The 18530-nt window shown below is 43.0% G+C and overlaps 1 long non-coding RNA gene across 2 annotated transcripts; it reads left to right on the plus strand.

Annotated features, from left to right (window-relative positions):
* Window positions 1-28: 28 nt before the first annotated feature.
* Window positions 29-17420, plus strand: LOC142600510 (uncharacterized). Of its 2 annotated transcripts, none has more exons than XR_012834032.1 (3): window positions 29-222; window positions 3869-3960; window positions 15794-17420. It is a non-coding gene; the product is annotated as an uncharacterized LOC142600510 (long non-coding RNA). The 2 variants fall into 2 exon arrangements; XR_012834033.1 differs by lacking the exon at window positions 15794-17420 and adding an exon at window positions 4445-4935.
* Window positions 17421-18530: the final 1110 nt, after the last annotated feature.

Consider the following 18530-nt stretch of genomic DNA (forward strand, 5'->3'; position numbering starts at 1 on the left):
TGCTCTCATCAAGACATCCCGTCCGCCGTCCCACAGCCATCATCACCTGGGGCGAGGAGGAGGATAAACTTTCTCATGCTGATCCAATCCTGATGACCTGTGGTGATGGAGAGGGAAGGCACGACAGACATGGCAAGAAACATGTCCTTGAGGCGCAGCAGGAAGGTGTGAGGCTGACCTGAACAACGGAGAGGTGCCCCAGGGAGTGCTGGTCCAGGGGAGGTAGGCATGAGCCTGTGCCACCTGAGTGACTGTGCAGCTTTTGGATCTGGGGTGGTTCCCTGTGAGTCTACAGGAAGGTAATTAGGCAACCTGGCTAAGAAACCTGTTTCCTTGCCATTCCTGATGTCAGAACATTTACCCTTTCCAAAGGTTATTTTACTAAAATGTACACTGAAATAATTTATTGCACACGAACCCTGATTTTTCTAATTATGGAACTAAAGAAGATATAATGCTGTCATACTAGCAGAGCTAAAATACCCACCAGTAAGCATATTGCAACAGGTCCAAATCCTGCACCAGATGTTTGTGAATGGCGTATACTGGGCCCAGGAGCTGTGACTTTTAGGAGAGACAGATGTTCTTGTTTCTTGGGCTTCAGCCTAATTAGATCTACCACAGAGCAAATGTAGGTGGATCAGGTCTCTAGAGCTGGGTCTGCTTGTAGGTGCGTGAGCTGTACGTGTGGTTTCAACACCTGGTCACAGTGGGCCAGTGGTTGCTCTGACTCCTACCAGCAGACAGGAATCTGGGTTGATTTCGACATGGCTGCATCGGATTTAAACTGTGCTGTGAACACTGGGGCCTGGGTCCTCAGAAGCACAATGGCAACCAGGAAGGCAAACCCAAGCCCTCACCAAAGACCTAAATAAAGCAACAAGACAAATTCAGGAGGATCAGAGAAACCTTCTTCTACCCAGCAGAGTCACTGCTGCAGTGGGTAGCTCTGCTCGAGGGGAGGCCAGGAGGTACCAGAGATGTTTGTCCTCCTTGCATCCCAGACAATTTTACCCAACCTTTTGCATCCTGACCAGTGTGTATAATTCCCAGTAATATTTGCTCTCTTTCCTCATTGACCTTTTGCCTCTTCTAAATCAGCAATTGCCATCCAATTTTTTCAGTCAGTCTCCTAAATTCACTTCTGTGGTACTTTGCCATAGTATCCAAACTCCCAAAACCCCAGATCTGGGCAGAATCTGACCATACGTTTCATCTCTTGGCTTTGTGTTGCTGCTTGCTGTCATCACCCTGAATTCGTAGCTGGTTGATTAAGTTTCTGTCCAGGTGGCACTGATCAGGTCCAAAGCAATTTGAACTAAGTTTGACAGTAAGATTTTGGACATGGTATTAAATGCTTTGCAAAATTGTTGGACATCATAGCTGCTCTCTTGCCGTCATCCATACAATTTTTTAATATTCCCTTTTATCTATGTTCCTCAGTGTCCCATCTGCCTGGTGTCTTCCTTTCTTTCCTTCTTTCCATTTTTCTGAGACCTGCCTTTTGGTTATTGAAAGGATGGGATTCTCTCCCCCTCCCTTCTGCCTCCCTTGCTTGTTGTAAGACGGTGAAATAGTAACGATTATGATATGCCTTGACATATTGACTTGGTTAATAAATATGTTAATGGAAATTATTGAATACACGGTACGTGTTGCTAAGTCAGCTCCACATCTTGTAGCACAACCCTTAATTACCTAAATGATCACCCCACAAACAGTCCCATTGGGCTCAACCACAGTACATGAACAAGAGAGGATTTGTTATTAAGCATTCAAAATTGGGCCCAATGCATAATATAATGAGCCTATATTATGGTAATGATGCCTACCAAGGTAAAAATAGGAGAGGTAGATGGGAGAGGAAAGAAAAATGCTGAATATTTATCCCATTAACAGTTTGAATCAGTTTGAGTCTTAAAATGAGGCCGGGGAGAGACAGCATTGTACATCCTTTTCCTTGGGGGATCAGCTTCAGGTTTTCTTGGTCATTAATTCAAATAGCAGCAGCATCTCTGCTTCTGTTATGAATAATGCCACATGAATACTTACTGTATGGGCTCCTGTTTTCAGTGTAGTTCCTATGATCAGATCCCTATTCCAATTCCACATATTTATTGCTATTTAAAGAACCGAACAAACAGTGTAGGTAACTGAAGCCTCCCATTAAGAAGCTAGCAGTATAGCCTTTTCTCTTGCAAATTTGATTTTAGTGATAGCAATCTCCATTCTGCAGCCCCCTTCTTGGGCTAAATTGTTTTGGAAGGTGGAGATGAACCAGAGAATGACAACTCTGAAAAGAGTTTTCACTTTAACATCTCATTGAAATGGGGATTGTGAAGTTATGTGATCCTCAGCTAATTCACTGGGTTTGCCAGTGTCACTCTGTGAGTAATGTGGTCTGTCATCTAGCCAAGGTAATTAGGTCTATGGGCAGGGAACGAATATGAAACTTCAAAATCCAAGCTCTAAACAGAGTGCAGGATCAGTGTGAAAAGGAGTGGTGCAGATATATTACTTCACTGGACTGTATTACTTCAAACAGCATTGAATAAATTGACTGATGGTGAGAAATACAAAACTTAAAATGGGACGGCCTCATGGTATCCATGGTATCTGCTTAGATGGGGCAGAGCAAGTGCCTTGCCTTGTTTTCTTTCACATCTTCATGACCACGCAAATGCTTGGTTCTTCTTTCAGATGAAATTCTGGTATCCCTTTTAAAATGAGTCTTCTCCAACCCTGTGGTTATTAAAGGACTGCGTTGCCTTGTGCTGCAAAACAGAAGGTCTGCTCTCTTCTGTTTTCTGCCCACCATTCCTGAACGTCAGTTCTCCCCTTCCAGCAAGCCAAGTGACAGCACTGTGGTAGAAGATAACTTACATCCCCAGGCAGAGCAAGTTTCCTTTTCCTATTGGACTTGCTTGGCTTCCTCTATAGAGTTTGCTCAAGGTCCAGCAAGTGCAAGCCCTAATAAACTGAGGATGTACAACGCCGTGCAGTGGTTTAAACCCAACAGCCATGATGCTTGAAAAGAGTCAATATGAAAGGTTTACCATGATTTTGTCTGAGCTGAAGAATGTGAAATTGAAAGGGAGGGCAGTTAATAGGTATTGGGGTTATTACAATAATAATTAGAATTGTTAGAAGACTCATGCAAAAGAAATGAAGTCACACGATACCAAAGATTGCTTTTTAATGAAACTGGTTTTGAATAACAACAATCAAAAAAGTATCATAAAGCAAAAGATGTGAATCTGATCATTGTATAAGTACCATAAATATCTTTCAGTTATTAGAAGCCACCAAGTTTCCTTAAGATTCAAGTATTCACAGCTTATTACAGGGAAATAGACGTTTCTGTTTGGTTTTTTTATCCCTTGCTCTGTAAGCCAGATTTTCTTCTAATTTGTGCAGATGCAGGTCAACTGCAGTTGGAAAGACTATGTTTCTTTCAGAAGTATGTAGTAAAATAGTTATATTAAATACACTTGTTATTAAATGAAAGCTTCTGCCATTCCCTGTCTGTTTGCATTAGCTTACACTCTTCTCTCTATAGTGAAATCATTTATTGTCCACACATAAATAGATTGTAAATATCTAATATATTCTGCACTAATTTATATTTTCAGTGATCTCATTTGTTTCCAAAAGCACTTTAGGGAAAATGATGCAATTTGACCTACAGTTTGATTGTGACTAAGTGACTTACAGTGATCAAATTTTAAATTACCAAATGTTTGTGCAAGGGAGGCAGCCAATCAGCCCTAAATAGGTCCTTCCCTGAGATCTTGCATGTCAAGAATAATTTTAGAGCAAATATTTATTTGTCCCTCATCACTTTAAACCACATGTGCTTTTTCTGAAGGAGAAGAGGCCGATAATGTTGTGCCCCACAGCAAGGTATGAAGTTTGGCTCCCTGGAAGGGTCCAGGGAACTGGAGACTTGGAAACTTCAAGGTGAGTTGCCAGTTCTGAATTTTTTTCAATGCCTTGGTCATTTGAGACATCACTTTATCGCCCTTGCTTTTTTAATTTCCTCTGGTCTCCCTCTCTTTCTCTTACATAAAAGCAAAGGAAAAGGGTCACAAAGGGCCACAGCTCAGGTTTTCCATGAGGTGGGTTGGATTAACAGGAGAAATTAAAGAGCTCTATGCCTTGTTCATCTTCGTCGTAAAGAGCTGAAAATTAAATCATTCATATTCTTGGTTTTCAATAGCCCAACCTGAAGTGGTAGATTTCCATCACGCCTAGTTTGTTTACCAGTGCACAGGCCACATTGTGTGGAGGTCATGTTGCAAACAGAGTTTTCCTTGAAACAGATGCATATCACAAACTCACTACTTCTTTATGGTAGAGAGATGGAAAATCATCATTTAAATTCAAAAATGTCTTGTATTTCACGTAATCCTATCCCACAGAGAGATTCTTTCTATTTCAACAGGGTCCAGGTATGATTATTATTACTGGAGGCTGCCAAGACAGTTAAGTGCTCGTGGATGTGCCCTTGCTTGTCAGAATGAAAGTACTGTGTTCAGCTTCCATTTGTTTTAGCCCTGTGCTATGGCTCACAGTGACAGGAAAGTGACTGCAATATTTGTAAGAATAAAGTCAGACATTGTTAGCAACAGGTCACTGGGGATGGGAAACCATGGTGCTGAGAGGTCCTATGATCACATTCAAGAAAATGTTAAGATTCAATTAGAGATGCAAATATTTAATAAAGCTCTATGTACAACCTGAAGCATTAACTAAGTACATGAAGAAAAATCATATGTTATAGTTAAGATCCTAAATTCAGTGTTTACCTATTACATTCCAGCATGCAAAATGTTTATTTGTCATTTGTGTGCAAATATGTGATAGAACACACCAGTGGAAACCCATATGGTTATGGTCTGTTGATGTTAGTCCAGGGTTTCTGAGTCTCATGAATAAAACAGGCTAAGTATAATTTCTGCTTAAGTGTTTTTGTTGTTGGCCCATGAAATAGCCTCTAATAGTCAATGGGCTAATTGTGCTATCTCCTATAATGAACAATGAAGTGTATTTATGGGTAGAAAAGCAAACAAAGTCTGAATTCCCTTCCCTGTGGTCAGCACAGCCTCATGGTCTGCAATGTTCACTCCTCCTTCCCTGCAGGAGTGAAGAACAAAGTGCTGTACAGTGGTTCCTTGCCACTCATGTCATGGGTTGCAACATAGCATACAACAGTTATGCAGTGAGGCAGTATTTTTGCCCTATTTGCACAAATTAAGATAAAACCCAACTAGTAAGGAAAGGCAAGTCAATTCTGGGTTTTTTTTATATTTAGGAACATCTCCATGAACATAGACCTCAGTGCAGGTATTGCAAACTCAGTTAACGTGATAAGGGAGATACAAGGTGTGATAAGCATAGTAACTCATAATCATCTTTTTTCAGTCGCGTTTCAAAGATTTCTGTCATTGTGAACCTGAAAAGAAACAGCTAGCATTTCAAAGGCTTTGGAGAAAGGTCTGGTCATGATGTCAGAAATGTGTGGGTGTTTCAAGGAACCAACACAATCCAAAGGACAGACATTAAAACACAACGTTTTTAACTATGTGGGACCTGCTTCCCCACTCCCATATGTTTAGTAGATCAATATTAGCTCCTCTACAGTCAATAGAGCTCACTGATGTAAAACTGCTGTGTGCATGTTCTTAATGATTCATAGTTTTGAAGCCCGGCCAGTTCTATAATTCAGCCCTCACAAAGGCAAACAACCTCCTGCCAATCTGCCCTTTCTTCTCTCATCCTGTTATTTGTTAGGCGTCTGTAGCCCATTAGCTGGCTTACTATGGTATTAATATGTGGTATAATTATTCATAGCCAGATCTGCTGATAACAAATCGAATGCTCTGGTAAACAACTGACTGCTTTTTTTCCATGACATCAGCAACAAAGTCAAATGGGGTACTGGAAAAAGGATAATTCTCAGGATCATGTTAAAAGATTGCATGGTTATGTAGAGGAGGGGAAAAGCTGCTTTCAAAGCACTGATCAGGAATGTCCTGTGTCATTTCCAGCAGACAAACACCAGCATGTCTTCTGCTCACACCAGAGCCATATAAACTCATATGGCTGCCAAGTCTGTCCACCTTTAAGAAATGGATGAGACTTCATGGTGTGGTTCTTCAAAATTATTTTTTTCCAACCAATCTCTGGAAGAATTAGAGTCATACTTGTTTGTGCCTATCTCCTTAAACTAAAAGATTAAATCAGTGGTAGCTCCGTTAGCATAGATCAGCTTTTCTGTCTGGTCATTGATATTTGGGGTTGCAAAATGCAACTGCAAAGTTAATACACTGGTACTATCCAAACGTCAGTCTCACTCCTGCTTGGGTTATTCGGGATAGCAGTGTAGTAGTAGCAGTGACAGAAACACGTGCATACACTTGACCCACGGTGACTGCTATTCCCCTTGTCCCTTGCAGCTGCAGGTCCACATCTGCCCAGGTCAGCAGCTGGGTCTCTGAAATGGTGGCTACGCCTCCAGGTGTGGGCACAGGGCAGGGGGCCACCAAGGGAACCTGCCTAAGCCCACCGTCTTTTCCTCCATAAAACCGGTGCCTCGGGGTACAGGAGAGCACAAGTGGCTATTGGATTAGTTTCTGGTACTTCACTTCCATGCTATTTTTCCAAGTGCTTTGCTGTCACTCACCGTCGAGGAGAGTGGGTTTTGGGGAAGCTCTTTGTAAATTACAGGACTGGCTGAGCAGGCGTCTCGCTGCACACAGGGCTGCTTCTCAGTGCTGTTTGCTCATGTGCCAGTCACGTTGGCATGGGTGCAATCCCCAGAGTCAGAATATGTATGTATTTTGCATTACATGTATGTTTTACATTACTGTGATTCCTCTGGCTTCATTAGGGTTGCTTTGCGTTGACATCTGCGTGACACCAAAAGCTTCCCCTCCTCACCTCCCCTTCCCAGTGGCTGGCTGACTAATAACCGGTTTCAAGGTTAAGATTAACCATGATTAGACAATTGAAAACTCTCGCTAATGCTGCAAACACTTGGGCAACAATTCTTGAAAAAGTAAGTGCCATTTTTAAGGCTTAAAATCATTTCCACTCCTTGTTCCTGGATAGCACAATTGCTCCTTTTTGTTTCTTTGAAGTACCCTCAATAACTTAGTGCAAGGATACTTATAATGAAAGGCCTCTCAAAGACTTTCAGTGATTCATTCCCGGTTTATATTTCAGGTTAATAATAATGATTTTCAACAATGGTTCAGAAAGGTTAAGTTCAGACACCACCCTTACACGGTCTCCCACATTTCCTGTGTTATTCCTGATCTTGCAGGGTTACTGCTGTCTTGAGGCTAGTAGCTTCAGTGCTGGGTGAAGATTATTTTCTAAGTCATCTCTGTCTCAGACCCAAACTCTGCCATTCTTCTCGTATCTTGTCTAATTGGTCAGTTACCCTTGCTCCTCAAAACATGGGCTTTATTTCTGGTCTGAATTTGTCTCATTCATCTTGGAGTCCTTGGTGGGTTTTTTATGTCTGTCTTGGACTAAAGGACTTGTCACTGGCCTTGGCCTTGCTCTCTGAAAGTGATGACAGCAGGTGAACAAATTACTTGGAAACCATCCTTTTGAAGAGCTTTGGAATAACTACCTGACTGGAAGTCATTTTTGAAGTATCTGGTAAAATTTTTGATGCCTTTTCCAGCATCCTATTTTTCAGCACCTAAATTGCAAGTAGTTCTGTAGCTGGTGTTCATCTTATCTGTGTTGCCTGTGCAGGTAACACGATGTCCCTTACAGTAGGCCACATATTTTTTTTTTTTTTTAATATATCCTAGGTTATTTTTTTTTAAATCCCTACAGCATCGCTGAAGCTTCTTTTGTGCTGGGTGGGAAACCTGTATAGATTAAATCTTTTTCAGTGAGTTTCAGGATGTGGCTGTCCTGATCTGAAACTCTGTGGTTTCCCTGTCTTAGAGCAAAAAATGTCTCTGTTCATCTGTCTTGGAGAGAACTTGCATCTGTGGGTGCCAGTGCACAGCGTGTTTGAATGGGTTGGCTTACAAGTGTCTCACCTCCTTCTGAATACCTTTTGCCATGACTTTCCAAAAAAGATTAGAGCTGTATTTGTCTAGTGCTGAACTGGAACTTCAGCATCAACTTTAGCAGTTCTTAATATGATTTCTGTTGTGCTGAACATACTCAGAAAACTCCTCTCTCCCACTCCTAACTGTCCTAGAGCTTTCCCTGGTATCTTCAGCATAAATTCTAAGTTTTAATGTGTAGAAAATAAAAAAAGAAAATTAAAGACACGAAGGAAAAATACAGAATTTTTTTTGGTGCATTGTAACTTGTTCCATATCAATTTCTATTGGTTTCTACTTTTCTTTCTTGTTTTTAATATCAGCAACTACATCCGTTATCAGAGAACGAGGGAGAGAGTTTAACAAAGGATTGTTTTCACATCGTTGCACTGGACTCCCTCCATAGACAGAGACAGGGCTATGATGATGGACTAACATCCTTTTGCCCAGGATGTATCAGCTCACACACATGTGACTTGGAAACTGATTCTCCTTTGCTAACAGCCTATATGACATCACCCTCACCCTGGCTGTAGCATCCTTAGGCGCACATATATGCACTTCACTGGATATAGTATTTTTTTTCTTTAAGGAATACATACATAGGCATTCAGCTTAAAACTTCTAATTATTAATGATTATGTTTCATTCATGTATCTCTCGTGGTCTTGAAATTTTAGGTTTTTCCCCCAAATGCATCAGTCTCTGTCCCTTCCTTCTACCCCTCTTCCATCACATTTTTTTTGAAAAAATTTGTACTTATTCGATCTTATTTAACCTACTCTTTAATTCTTGTCAATGCTAAAACACAGCTGGTGAGAGGTAGGATCATATTCTCCATGGGAGTCTTTCAGCTGACTTCTGTGGAAGCGAGATTAGGACCTCTTAAGTCTGACCTCCATCCCGCCCTGAGCTCCTGGCAGTTAAACTTTTTTGCCCATACAAAACCCCCCCAGGATCGCTGGAGCTCAACTCACTGGGGACGAAGGCCATCATTTAAAGCCAAGGTTGGAGCATAGATATTTCATTTACTCCTCTGGGATTCCACTGTTTTCTCCAGGAAAATAGAGGCCATTGCCGGTGTTACTTTACTCCCAGTTGTTTCAAGGGCGATCAACGCTGAAGTGCTATATGCACTTGCACAAAGACAGACATGATCTTTTCTGTTGGCTTTTCTGTGGTATTGATTTAACAAAAGACGTCTGTCAGGTGGGAGGGCGTGTGGGTGGGCCAACACAAGATGACTTTCCTGGGCACTTGTATGCTGGCATTTCTCAGAAGTGTTTCAGCAGCTTGCCTCTGACTGTGGAAAGCAGGGCAGAACAAAAGGGCAGGTGGCATACCCAGTACAAGGCTAGTAAGGCTAAGAATAACAAGCAATACATGAGCTGCATGGATTTAGTTTGCAATGTTGTGGCAATTTGAGTGTGAAAGCTTAACAGCTCTTACAATAACATCAGATTACTTCTTGCTGGAAGGATGCCTATGTTCTGGAAAAGCCATTATGAAGTTATTGTATTCTTTTAATTTAATTTAAAACCATGCACCCTTTTATAACATCAGCCTCTGCATCTTACTACTGAGAGATAGTAATTCGAGGGAAAAAAAAAGGCCCAATAATTAACTTATGTGTGTGTGTTTATCTGCAGAGCCCGAACATCAGCAAGAGATTTTTAGAGGACTGTTCCTTCTCTTTGCTCTCTGATATCTCCCCATCCTCTCTTTGGTTTCCTTCCAGTTGCCAGACCTGCCATCTCTTCTGTTCCCAAAAGGAAGCAGCAGAGGTGGTAAAGCGTGCTCTGCTCGGCTCATGCACTGTGCTCTGCACATGCATTTGTAGATATGGAGGAGTATGAAATACTGGCAGCAACAAGTAGCCTTTTCCTTAAACCAAAGCAAAGTTTGCCAGGAGTTTTATTAGTTGTAAGCAGCACTTGAAATCATGAAGTACTACTTGACAAATATGAAATTCATAGGAAGAACTGCAAGACAAATTTTCAAGTCAGAGTCTTTAAGTAAAAAAAAGATAACTAAAAAATTGGTAGGAGTGCAGTACTTATTTACGCTTGTACCACAAATGTCTCTACTGATGGGGCAAAGCCAGACTGCAGCTTTCCTCCCATGGGAAGGTGTGGGGCTGTGCTTGGACCCACCGCAGCCAGGGCAGAGCTGCAGAAGCCAAGCAGGGGGTTTGCTGGGTGGGAATGGGTCTCTGTGCTGAGACCGGAGTCACGGGGCAGTTGCTGCAGGTGTCCGACCTTGCAGGCTGCAGGTGGGCAGAGCTGGCTGGTGGCCTGGGGCTGTTCATCAGAGGACTAAAAATGAGGGGATGCTGGAAAATACACAAGTCTCTGAACCTCAACTAGCGGCATAGCTGGATTTGATAGCAGAAGGCCTCATGCTTCACTTCTTTTAATTATCTCACGCTTCCCTTAGGATGCCAGGAAGGCAAAGTGTGTCCACAGCCCACTACCAGGGGCTAGATGACAGGCCAAAACTTATTCTGAGACATGTCATTTGTATGCTCCAGCCCTATCTGTCTATTGTATTATTTATTCCTGTGGCTTTTCCCCTTTAATCTCAGTTTTCAGAAGCTCAATTTTCTCTAGCTATCACTCTGTGTTGTGATGTATCATGAGTCATGCCCCATACACTGAGCAGTAATAGTGCATGCAAAGAGAATTGTACCAGCCAGCATATCTGAAGAAAACATCATTTTTGGAAAGTTAAATCTGCCCTGTTGCAGCAGAGCTAGTTTCAAGTTCCCAATCTTAATGAAGTTGCTACCTGAATCTTTAATTTTTTGAGATTTATTCTGAATTTTTTTAGATTTATTTTGTATACATGCAATTACAACAGCCTTGGTATCTTAAAAGACAGCAGAACAATTCTTCTCTGAAGCCAGCAGGACTGTAATTAGTATAATGTCCACTGAATGACAGCCCAGTGTGTGAACTTTAATCACAGCTGCTCTGGGTGTTATTGGTCTTTCAGGACTTAGACTGAGCCAAGTCATGCAGAAATGGTGTTAATCTTGCATTGCAAATATGACTGAGAGCTTGTTATGAACTTCTCCAATTTCCTCAAGATTGATGCTTTAGAGCAACCTGGCTCTGCGTGCTCCAGCTAGTAGCTGAACAGGATATTTATGCAAAAAAAAATTATTGCGCCAAATATTGAAGTTTGATTAGAAGACATCAAAGATTTATTAAAATTGGTCTTTTATTCAGCAGGAATCAAAAAGTCATAACTGGATGCTTCACACATGTGACACAGGGATCAATCTTCAGCTCCAGGAGGTGAATGGCTTTTTTATTTTGTCAGTATCTTTTCAAAGCAGGTTTTTTTGGTGTTTGGTTTTGTTTGTTTGTTTGGTTTTTTGGGGGGGGGGGGTTGTTTTGTTTTGTTTTGGGTTTGTTTTTTGGGTTTTTTTATATGAAGATGAAAGGGAGAGTTATGACTGAGAGACTGCTAATTTATCTGGAAGCCACCACTCCAGGACAAAAGCCTGCTCCAAGGGGTAACTTCTGAGAGGCCCTGACCTCTGCCATTTGGATGTCAGTATTCACTAGGAAATGGACATTTTGGGCACAGAGAAGCTGAAAACTTAGTCCTGCTGGCCTCTGTCCCAGTTTAAAGACTATGAGTGGTTCAGTAACAGCCAGGAGAGAAATTTTGACTTCTGAACATGCGACTTTGAAATGCAATTTCAGTTCTGTTTCCTGCTGTGTTGGTTTTGCGTGGCAAGGTTTTGGTAGCGGGGGGGGGGGGGGGGGGGGGGGGCTACAGGGGTGGCTTCTATGAGAAGCTGCTAGAAGCTTCCCCTGTGTCTGACAGAGCCAATGCCAGCTGGCTCTGTCAGACACAGGGCCCGCCGCTGGCCAAGGCCAAGCCAATCAGCGCCTCTGTGATAACATATTTAAGAAAGACAAAAAACAGTTAGAGAGCGCTTTTGCAGCCAGAGAGAGGAGTGAGAAGATGTAAGAAACTCTGTGGACACCAAGGTCAGTGCAGAAGGAGGGGCAGGAGGTGCTCCAGGCGCCGAGCAAGATTCCCCTGCAGCCCGTGGTGAAGACCATGGTCAGGCAGGCTGTCCCCCTGCAGCCCATGGAGGGAGGATGAGGGGGTGTAGCGATTCCACCTGCAGCCCGTGGAGGACCCCCCCACGCTGGAGCAGGTAGAGACACCTGAAGGAGGCTGTGGCCCCGTGGGAAGCCCGCGCTGGAGCAAGCTTCTGGCAGGACCTGTGGATCCGTGGAGAGAGGAGCCCACGCCAGAGCAGGTTTGCTGGCAGGACTTGTGACCCCGTGGGGGACCCACGCTGGAGCAGTCTGTTCCTGAAGGTCTGCACCCTGTGGAGGAGACTCACGTTGGAGAAGGCCATGAAGGACTGTCTCCTGTGAGAGGGACCCCACGCTGGAGCGGGGGAACAATGAGTCCTCCCCCTGAGGATGAAGAAGCGGCAGAAACACCACGTGCTGAACTGACCGTAACCCCCACTCCCCGTCCCCCTGTGCCGCTGAGGGGGGGCGGAGGTTGAAGCCGGGAGTGAAGTTGAGCCCGGGAAGATGGGAGGGGTGGGGGGAGGTGTTTTTAAGATTTGGTTTTATTTCTCATTCCTCTACTCTGTTTTGCTTAGTAATAAATAAGATGAATTCCCTCTCTAAGTTCGGTCTGTTTTGCTCGTGATGATAATTAGAGAATGATCTCTCCCTGTCCTTATCTCGACCCGTAAGTTTTTTTTTTTTCATTGTACCTTTTCTCCCCTGTCTAATGAAAGAGGGGAGTGATAGAGCGGCTCTGGTGGGCACCTGGCCCTCAGCCAGGGTCAACCCACCACACCTGCTTTCTTCTAGAGAGTAACAATTTGTTAGCCATCTGATACTAGCAATGGGTTTCCTCCGAGATCAAAGGTTTTTTGGATAGCTGCTCCAATGGCAAACAGGGATTCTGCCTACTCTCTGGTGTGTTTTCACCATGTTGCACCAGACCTTGGCTGAAAAATCCAAATAAGCTGAACAGTGAAGCACGGCAGACCCTGCCAATAGACACCACAACACCCTGTAGCCCTACTGTATCTCTACAACGTCTAAGTATATAAGAAGCAGCACCCATTGGCGTGTTAAATTTTTTCTAATGCCCTTTTCTTATAGAAATGGCAATTTGTAGAAACCAAAGCATTTGATTTGAGATTTTGCTTATCTTGATGATATTTCAACTCTGAATATGCCATTGGGAAATTTTTTGCATGGGTATGGGACAACAAATTTCTTTAGTAGAGAATGTATTGAGCTTAACAAAGAGGTAGAAGTAAACCATTGTGGACAAAAGGTTGTATGTTGGTCAAATCATATCTCCCAGAGACTTTTATGAACACAGGTTTTTTTACTGCAGAAAGAACACAGTAAAAAGTGTTTTATCACCAGTTGTTCTGACCATAGGGCTTTTCAAAGGAAAGGCCTCATGAATCTTTCAGGTATTTTTAGGTTGTGAGCAGGTTTTATTGTGTTGTGTTGGCTCTTCATAGCAAGCTATTTCATCGGCTTTTGGCACCTCCTTCAGAAAGGAGATTAAAGCAGAAGGTGTTTGGTGATATTGCCTGCCCCTGTAAAACAACGCTGCCAGTCTGCACCAGCTCTAGGAGAGGTGAGTGGTCAGCAGGAGCTTCCCGGGGAGTCCTTCACACAGAGGAACGCTTGCATAAAACCAGCAAAAGGTATAATGAGAGCTCGTGCAACCCTGCCGCTGCAGTATTCCAGGATATATATCTGTGGTGTCCCAGGAGTCTAACTGGGAGAGAAAACTTTGTCACAGAGATGCATAATGCAATCACTGTCTGAAGCATTCTTCTTCTGGAGCCTCAAAGGTGGCTGATGTTTGGCTCCCACTGCTTTGTCTGTGTAGTACTGACATGGCTAACATAATTAGGAGGAAAGGTAGAGCCAGAGGTTTCCAGCTGAATAATTTAAAACAATAAATAAACTGGGATTATCACTATAAACTTTTTTCTCCATTCATTTGCTGCTTTTTCTTTTTACCTTATAACTCATTTTCTACTTTTCATCTTTGTCAGCTAAGATTCCTCACTCGATTTTTCTTAATACCAGTCCAAATCTGTTGCCTATCACCTGCTACTTACTTTTGAATAAAGAGTCTGTCCCCATCTTACTCATTTCAATTAATTGCCATGCTTAAACGATCTTTTCCAATCCTCACTAACCCCAAGGTAACTCTTATCTGCCATCTTGATAGGTGATTAATGACTTTCCGTTCCTGGAACCAATGTGAAAGACAAAAGAGAAATAAGACAACCCAGAAAAGACTCTCCTTCTAACCTTTCTTTCACCTCAATCATTTCAGGAAGGAAGATGAGAAGGGTAATAAATGTTTCACTCTTCTTCAAGGAACATCAGTTCTGTTGCTGGTCAGTGTTAATTACCTGGAAAAGTATTTAAATGAATGAACACAACTTGAAAAGAAAAAGTCCTTTTCTCTTGTCAAGTTGGTCTGGTGGCAAAAATAGATTTCTTCTGTGCCTGCTTACACCGTTACCACCCTCTCCCTTGGAGTAAGATCTTATGTTGCTCCCCACAATCCAGTCAAGCCTAAGAGCAAGAGCAACACATTTCATAGGTATGATTTTAGACGTATCCATGTGTACCCTTGGAGTTAATGTAATTCAGTCTACAGTGATTTACCAGTTGCTGCCAGATGTCTGTGTCGTGGTAACACTTCGGGCTCCAGTGGTACAAGATTCTCAAAGCGCTTTACAGCCTTACTTCACCTTGTCCAATGTTTAATGGATCTTTATCACCCTTGTCCACTTGTTCTCAGCCCTCAGCAGCATGGATGAGCACAGATCCAAGCATCACACGGCATACAGTTGTTATTATGCCATTGCATGAGGGCCACAGGGGTTTAAATTGATCTGCAAGGTCTTCCCTCTTCCCTTCATCTTCCCCCCCGGGCAAAACCAAGTTCCCAAACACATCCTGCCTGTTTGAGTGATGATCTGCTATGTTGGGCCTTATTGCAAGAACTTGACTGCGTTTTGACACACAACTATGGTTTTTACGTACCCCAAGTCTCCCTGTGCCATTCCCACCGTGGTGGGAGCTGCCTCCATTCCTCAGCACCACCACCCAAATCTGATTGAGTGAACATCAGATGGGTTCTCTTTCCTACAATAACCTCAAACCCATGGTTAACTAGCTTGTTCCTCAGCCTACAGATGAGTAGTCACTACTCCTCTGCAGCTCTGTCAAAACTGATGATCCCGTTTTAGGAAGAAGGGACTTACAGTGATGTGCAAGCTTGGAGACAGATTCTCAGGAAGCGGGAATGACATATTTACTTTATTTAAGAGTAATTTATAGCCCCATTTTCAATTCTTACTGGGACTCCCACTGTTTAAGGGCAGCCTCGGGTATGGCTTTGATATCACCTAGAGTGTTTTGATTTTACTCAAAACAGTTCAGTTTATATTAGGCTGTATCTGGTGTTGCTAGAGGGGGTATCATGTAAGCTGGTTAGCAGGTGTCGATAATAAAGCAATGAACCCTGAAAGCAACATCTGTCTCATCCTGCTCAGGCTCTCAGATGATAATTACATCACCTGCTCTATATCTCATTAGCACTGACAGCTCTTCCTGCCCTTGCTCCCAAGACAGTGGGAGGAAGGCACTTACCCCATCTGTGTTTGGATTTCCACTAAGCAGGTGCTGAATCTTCATCTTTCGTGGAGAGACTCAGAGGCTACAACATTACATTAGATGCTGCTCCATCTATTTGTCAGATCTTTCCTTGACTGGTCTGAGACCAAAGCCACAGTGATGCTGCTGAAAAGAGGGTGAAATCTTACGTACAAGAGAGCAACAGCTTTGGAAGCTGGCTATGCAATTGGTATTTCTCTGAAGACCCAAGGGGTATCCCTCTGGTTTTTAAGTTAAAACATGCAAAGACCACTATCTGGTGATACCTGCCTGAAAAAATGACTCTTTGGGGCTGAGGATGGTCTGGCTTAGTCCTGAGGTGGGACAAGAGCAAAAATGACCATTTCTATTACCTCTACCACCCACTGCTGCACTGATCTGGCAGACGGAAGTGTTCACTCAAAGAGACAGCACTGCAAGCCAGAGGCTTTTTTGATGCCTCTGGTCTGATGCAGATTGTTTCATTAATTGCTAGCACTAAATGTGCCTAGTGTGATCAATCTATGAGGGGGTTAATTGGGGCACTGAAGCAGCAAGACTTCTTGAAGAGCTCTTGAAACAAGAAATTATGGACCTTCCTTCTCAGTTTTTGTTTAACTGAAGTCTAAGGGGTGAGTACAGTGCTGTCACATGAAGAACCGTGTGTCTGCTCCAGCATCTGATCTCTCCACTGATGTGTTATGTTAATGGCGTTTGCATGTTGGGAAGGGGGCATTACGCAGAGAAGATGACAGTATTTGTACAACCCTTACTAATGTCGCACAAGCCAACATAAAGGCCACTGGGATTTTGAAGAAACCAAGCTAGAGCACCGTGACCTGTGACAACAATATGGTCAACACTGGGCAGATAATGCTTGAACGCAGATTGGGACGTGGTGCTTGCTGCACAGCTAGCAGTCACCCCGTGCACCAGCAGTGCTGCAGAGCAGCTGAGACTTAGTCTGCAACCAAGACTTCATTATGTCTGCATGAAGCACATTGTAGATACATATATGACCAGTGTGCCACTTTTTTTTTTTCATTTTTCTTTTTTTTTTCCCCACAAAATGCATATAAGTGTGCAGGAAACAAAGATTGTCCCAGTGAACATTATGTGCAGGCTTGCATGTCCCATTGCACTTCTGGCATTGGTGTGGAAGGCCAGCACAGGTTCTTTGTGGTGTCTCTGAGGTCTTTCAAGAGCAGAGCCCTGCAAGCAATGTGGAGGATAGCAATGGTGTTGGTGTTGCAATCTTCAGGACGAAAACTGTCTTTTCAAGACTGGGCATGTGGGAACTTTTGCCCTTCTAAGGAAGACTGTAGCAGATGTCTTACTGTCCAATGAAGATTTATGTACAGGAGTTAAGCTGATTTTCTGTTCCTTCCATAAAGCACCTGTGAGTTAGTTTCAGCATGTCAGTAAAGCAGATTTGCCTGCCATTTGTACTAATAATTCGTATTACAGTAGTCTCTAGAGGCCATAGGACTGTACACATCTCTGCAGAAAAAATACAGCAGATGGTTTAAAAGCTGCATGTATAAGATGATGGGTAGGAGTATGCTAATAATTTTGTCTTGGGCTATTTTTGTGTATTTACCATTTTATTTACATGGTAAAATGCTGCAAACTATATAAATACAAAAAAAAAAAAATCTGCTCCAGTGTGCTTTTCTAGACTGTCTCACCACAGTAATAACTTTCATTTTAGCCTCAGTACCATTAGATGAACTACCTTGTCCGTGGTTAAGCAAGAAACTGAACACATGGGATCTAGGTGCTATTTTTATGGGGTAACCTTCTCTTTACACTATAATAGCTTGGGCTTTTCTTCCCTGTGCAGCCAATACCTCATTCCTGGCAGGACTGAGCTTCGAATGGCTTAGTCAATGCAGCCAGTACTTAGTAATGTGGATAGCTGTGCCTATGTAATACATACCACATGTACCGTCAGCTTAGTCTACCCCATGCCTACTGATGTAAGATGATGTACTTCAGGCCTGCCTGCAAGCATGAAAGAATGACAAGTGAGTCTACTGTGAGTGATTAGGAGCCTGATCACACTCAATCCAACTAATCAAATAATTCACCTTCCCCGTACCCATCTGGGATCTAGTGATTTCTGGTTAAATGGTCTGCTATGGTTTTAAAAAACCAAACATGACCCTATACTTCCTTGCAACAGGCATGAATTGCAAACCCAACTGCTGTCCTGGCCATCTTCAGACCTGTCAGTGGTACAGGTACGTCAATGGGGCTGGATGTTGCCCAGCTGGAGATCAGGTGTTTCACATTCAAGTGAATTGAGGCCCTGCCCAAAACACAAAAATGCTAATGAAGATCATTGCCCTCCCTCCCTTCCTTTTGCTTGGGTATTGGCATCCATGACATGAACGAGGGTGTCTGCAAGGACCTGCTATTGACCAGGTGACACCGTCAACATAGAAAAGCCTGGCCCCACCATCCTGCAGGGGGGAATTTCTCACTGTACCTTGGTTAATATCCACAGGAAGCATCACCCTTGGCCGGAGGAGAAAACCAAGGGAGGGGAGACCTTTGCAAGACTGAGCACAAAGACTGCAGCTGACTAGGATGTGGAGTGAGTGAAAGAGAGAGCAGGAGGGATTCGCATTCACTTTGCTTTTCTTGAGCCAAAATGTGGAGACACAGAGTAATAAATAATGTGAATGAGCTGAAAACAGAAGCTGTTCTCCCATGTTTAGTATGACTCACAGAATACTTGGGCCTTAGAGACCCAGACTTC

This window comes from Balearica regulorum, chromosome 2 (assembly GCF_011004875.1).
Source record: "Balearica regulorum gibbericeps isolate bBalReg1 chromosome 2, bBalReg1.pri, whole genome shotgun sequence".
NCBI classification, from domain to species: Eukaryota; Metazoa; Chordata; class Aves; order Gruiformes; family Gruidae; genus Balearica; species Balearica regulorum.